We start from the raw sequence: 5,461 nt of genomic DNA, 5'->3' as shown, positions 1-5,461 counted from the left end.
AACTCAGCTGGGACTTAGTGGTTTGCGGGTGGGCGTGTCCCTTCTTTAGGTGGGCGTGGTCTCTCCCTGGTGGGCGTGTCCCATCCCAAGGTGGCCATAGCCTCTGCAAGTGGGCGTGTCTTTTGCATCCTCTCCCCCTCCCTGAACTGGGAGCTCAACTGGGGCTTACTGGGTTTTAGGTGGGCGTGTCCCCTCCCAATGATGGACCCACTTTCAGCCCCTCCCCCCACCTTTAAGGCCCCCCCAAAGCCCCTCCCCCCCTTCCTGCACCTCCCCAACCCTCAGGGTCCCTCCTGTCCCTCCCCCACCCTCAGGGTCCCTTCCTTCCCCTCCCCCCAGTGAACCTGCTACCCCTCCCCCACTCTCAGGAGCCCTCCCTGCCCCTCCCCCACCTTCAGGGGCCCTCAGGACCCCTCCCCCAACCTCAGAGACTCTCCTGCCCCTCCCCCACCCTCGGGGAACTTCCTACCCTTCCCCCATCCTCAGGGACCCTCAGGGCCCCTCCTTCACTTTCGGGGTCCCTCCCTGCCCCTCCCCAACCCTCAGGACCCTCCTGCCCCTCCCCCCACCTCGGGGTCCCTCCTGCCCCTCCCCCACCCTCAGGGAACCTCCTGCCCTTCCCCCATGCTCAAGGACCATCCTGCTCCATCCCCACCCTCAGTGTTCCCTCCTTCCCCTCCCCCCCCCACTGGGGCCGTTACTGGTCCCTTACTGGTCTGTACTGGGAAGGGAGAGGGGAGGGGCCGCCCCCTCGAGGCCCCTCCCCCCCAGTGACGTCACCGGGTCCCAAAAATAGCCCCGGGGGCCCAAACTGGAGGGGGGACCTGGAGCTGCTCCCAGTGTGACCAGTTCAGGTACCGGGAGGGACTGGGAGGGAACTGGGAGGGACTGGGAGGGACTGGGAGGGGGCAGAGCTTCCCCCCCTCCCCCCCCTCCGTGTCCTTGGGGTGACCTTGGGGAGGGAGGGGGATGGGCCGCTCCCAGTGGCTCCCAGTAGCTCCCAGTAACCCCAGTAATGCCTCCGGTATCTCCAGCGACCCCCCCAGTAACCCCAGTGACCCCCCCAGTAGCTCCTAGTAGCTCCCAGTAACCCCAGTGTCTATCCCAGTAGCTCCCAGTAACTCCCAGTAATCCTAGTGTCCATCCCAGTAACTCCCAGTAACCCCAGTGTCCACCCCAGTAGCTCCCAGTAACTCCCAGTAAGCCCCCCAGTAGCTCCCAGTAACTCCCAGTAACCCCAGTGACCCCCCCAGTAGCTCCCAGTAACCCCAGTGTCCATCCCAGTAGCCCCAGTGACCCCCCCAGTAGCTTCCAGTAGCTCCCAGTAGCTTCCAGTAACTCCCAGTGTCCCCCCCAGTGCCTCCCAGTATGTCCCAGTTTAACCCAGTTCCCCCCCCCATGGGCCCTGGCCCGGGTGGGGGAGGGGCTGGCTCACATTTCCATGGCAACATCCCTTTCCCTCTGGCCCAGTTTCTCCCAGTTCCTCCCAGTTTAACCCAGTTTTTCCACATTTTTCCCCATTTTTCCACATTTCCCCCCATTTTCCCCATTTTTCCCAGATTTTCCCCCATTTTTCCACATTTACCTGAATTTTTCCCCATTTCCCCCCCATTTTCCAGATTTTTCCCAATTTTCCTACATTTTCCCAGATTTTTTTTCCCATTTTTTCCACATTTTCCACGATTTTTTATCACATTTTTCCCAGATTTGCCCAGATTTCTTCCCCCATTTTCCTGGATTTTTCCCAGAATTTCCCATATTTTCCCCATTTTTCCAAAATTTTTTTTATCTTTCCCCATTTTTCCCCATTTCCTGGAATTTCTCCCATTTTTTCCCCATTTTCCCAGATTTTTCCTCATTTTTCCCAGATTTTCCCAGATTTTTCCCCATTTTTCCCCATTTTTCCCCAGATTTTTTCCCATTTTTTTAAATCTTTCCCCATTTTTCCCCATTTTCTGGGATTTTTTCCCATTTTTCTCCATTTCCCCCCATTTTCCCCAGGATTTCCAGCATTTCCCCCCCAGTTTGTCCCCATTTTCCAGCATTTCTCCCAGATTTTCCCCTATTTTTTCCCCTTTTTCCCGGATTTTTCCCAGATTTGTCCTCCACTTTTCCCAGAATTTCCCACATTTTCCCAGATTTTTCCCAGATTTTTTCCCATTTTTCCCACATTTTCTCAGATTTTTCTCGCATTTTTTCCCATTTTTCCCACATTTTCTCAGATTTTTCTCCAGATTTTCTTCAGATTTTCCCAGATTTTCCCACATTTTCCCAGATTTTCCCCCATTTTTCTTGATTTTTCCCGATTTTCCCCATTTTTCCTGATTTTTTTCCCATTTTTTCCCATTTTCACACATTTTTCCTCATTTTCCTCCATTTTCACGGATTTCTCCTCATTTCCCCCATTTTCCCACAGTTTTTCCCAATTTTTTCACATTTTCCCAGATTTTTCCCCATTTTCCCCAGATTTTTCCCCATTTCACCCCCATTTTCTCGGATTTTTCCCCATTTTCACACATTTTCCCAAATTTTTTCCCACATTTTCCCAGATTTTTTCCCTATTTCCCCAGATTTTTCCTCAGTTTTCCCATTTTTTCCCAGATTTTTTCCCAATTATTTTCCCCATTTTCCCAGATTTCCCCCCTTTTTTTCCCACATTTCCCCGGATTTTTTCCCAATTTCCCCCCTATTTCCATGATTTTTCCCACATTTTTTCCACATTTTCCCAGATTTTTCCTCATTTCCCCCATTTTTCCCAGATTTTTCCCCATTTTTCTCACATTTTTTCCCCATATTTCCAGATTTTCCCAGAATATTCCCCATTTTCCCCCCATTTTTTCCCTATTTTCCCAGATTTTTCCCATTTTTTCCCCTTTCCCCCCCATTTTTTCCACATTTTTCCCAGATTTTCTCCCATTTTCCCCAGAATTTCCCAGGGTTTTCCCCAATTTTTCCCCATTTTCCCAGTTTTTTCCCAATTTTTTCCCCATTTTCCCGGATTTTTTCTCCATTTCCCCCCATTTTCCCAGATTTTCCCCCCATTTTTCCCACATTTTCCCAGATTTTCACACATTTTTCCCCATTTTCCCCCTTTTTTTCCCCATTTTTCCATATTTTCCCAGATGTTTTCCCCATTTTCCCCAGAATTTCCCACATTTTCCCCCATTTTTCCCCAGTTCCCCGGATTTTTCTCACATTTTTCCCAGAATTTTCCGCAATTTCCCCATTTGCCCACATTTTCCCAGATTTTTCACCATTTTCCTGATTTGCCCCCCATTTTTCCCACATTTTCACACATTTTTCTCCAGATTTCCCCCACATTTTTCCCCCATTTCCCCACATTTTCTTGGATTTTTGGGTCCTCAGTTTTCCAAATTTCCCAAATTTCCCCAGTGGGAAAAAATGGGGGGAAAAAACCAGGAATTTTGGGGAAAATGGGGAAAAATTGGGGAAAAAAGTGGGAAATTTGGTGAACACCAATGAAAAATTGGGAAAAATGGGGGAAAATTTGAGAAAAAAGTGGGAAATTTGGGGAAAATTGATAAAAATGGGGAAAAATGGGGGGAAATTTGAGAAAAAAGTGGGAAATTTGGGGAAAATTGATAAAAATGAGGAAAAATTGGGGGAAATTAAGGAAAACTGGGGGAAAATCTGGGGAAATGTGGAAAAACGGGGGAAATTTTGGGGAAAAAGTCAGAAATTTGGGGAAATGGGGGATTTTGAGGGGAAATGGAGGGAAAACTGGGAAAAAAGTAAGAAATTTGGGGAAAACGGGTGAAAAATCAGGAAAAATGGGGGATAATTGGGAAAAATTAGGGGAAATTTAGGAAAAAATTGGGAAAAAATGGCGGAATTTGGGGAAAATGGGGAAATTTGAGAAAAATGGGGTGAATTGAAAAAAAAAGGAGGAATTTGGGTAAAATTGGATGAAAAATTGGGGAAAGTTGGGAAAAATGGGGGGAAATTTGGGGAAAATGGGAAAAAATGGGGGAAATTTGGGAACAATGGAAGGAATTTGGAAAAAAAATGGGGAAAAATTGAGAAAAATGGGGAAATTTGGGAAAAATGGGGGAACTGGGGGGAAAATTGGGGAAAGAGTGGGAAATTTGGGAGAAATGGATGAAAATCTGGGAAAAATGAGGGGAAATTTGGGAAAAACTTGGGTGTCCCCCCCAGGTTCGGCCCCGCCATGGCCCCGATAGCCCCGGGATCAGGTGAGACCCCTACCCCATGCCCTGACCCCTCCCCCTCCCCGAGGTCACTGCCCTGACCCCCCGAGTCCAGGCTGTCACCCCTCCCCCACCCCGTGGCCCCTCCCACACTTTATGGCCCCTTCCCCATTCTGTGACCCCTACCCCATTCTGTAGCCCCTACCCCACTCTCTGACCCCTCTCCTACTTCATGGCCCCTCCCCCACTCTCTGACCCCTCCCCACCTCTATGGCCCCTCATCCACTTTATGGCCCCTCCCCCACTCTCAGACCCTTCCCCCACTTTATGGCCCCTCCCCCACTCTGTGGCTCCTCCCCCACTCTGTGACCCCTCCCCCATTCTGTGACCCCTCTCCCACTCTGTGGCCCCTCCCCCACTTTACGGCCTCTCCCCCACTCTGTGACCCCTCCCCCACCGGCAGCTTCTCCCTGCAGAGAGAACAGCCAACACACTATTTCACTTCTCACTTTAACAAAGCTCTTTTCTCCTTCAAGCCCCTCAAAGGCGCCAAGGCCACATAGGAGGCCACACACAAACAGTACTCCTCTTCCCACTTGACTACACCTTCTCCCTCACTGTTCTACAGGGAACACCAGGAATCTGCTCGCAGAGGCCTCTCGTTTCCCATCAGTAGCTCAGCACAAGGAGTTAAAGGAGCTCAAGCCTTAGGCCACAAGAGCTGACAGCGAGGAAACTTTGGGAGCAAACTAATGCTGCTAACACGGACCCAGCTGAATCCAGCACACAATCACAGAATCCAAGAGTCCTTCAGCTTGGAAAAGACCTCCAAGCTCACTGAGTCTTGTGCAGCCCCTCCCCAACCGCCTGCAGGGACTGGATGATGCTTTGCACAAGCACCAAAAGGAATGTTGTGAAAGCCATGGCCTGCAGGAGGACACAGAGAAGGGCTTGGTTGGGGCTGGGAAGGAGGAAGCTGACGCTGGGGGAGCGGGGATGGAGCCTCGGGGATGTGGCGCAGCAAGGACAGGGACCCAGGCAGCTGGCAGGCGGCAAGGCCTCACCCCCTGCCCCAGCAGCAGCACCGGGCCCTGCCCAAGGCGCTCCTGCCAGGGGCTGGGCCCTGCAGGCAGGGGTAGAACCCACTCCCTGGGGCGGCCTTGCTGCCCTGGCCCTCGTCCGGCCCAGCCTCTCCCTGTGTGCGTGCTCCCCACAGCACAGGCTGCACTGGGCAGCATCCCCTGATGGGCCCTGCAGAGCTGCCCCACGGGGACACTTCCCTTTTATGTCAC

The 5,461-nt window shown here is 51.4% G+C and overlaps 1 long non-coding RNA gene across 1 annotated transcript; it reads left to right on the top strand.

The window, feature by feature from the left end:
* Positions 1-710: 710 nt before the first annotated feature.
* On the top strand, positions 711-5,123 carry LOC127462525 (uncharacterized). Its single transcript, XR_007900470.1, has 3 exons — positions 711-854; positions 4,177-4,214; positions 4,798-5,123. It is a non-coding gene; the product is annotated as an uncharacterized LOC127462525 (long non-coding RNA).
* Positions 5,124-5,461: the final 338 nt, after the last annotated feature.

Source organism: Manacus candei, unplaced genomic scaffold (genome assembly GCF_025592945.1).
Source record: "Manacus candei isolate 608988 ecotype Guabito, Panama unplaced genomic scaffold, ASM2559294v1 h1tg000129l, whole genome shotgun sequence".
NCBI lineage: Eukaryota > Metazoa > Chordata > Aves > Passeriformes > Pipridae > Manacus > Manacus candei.
This window is presented reverse-complemented; position numbering and strand designations above follow the sequence as displayed.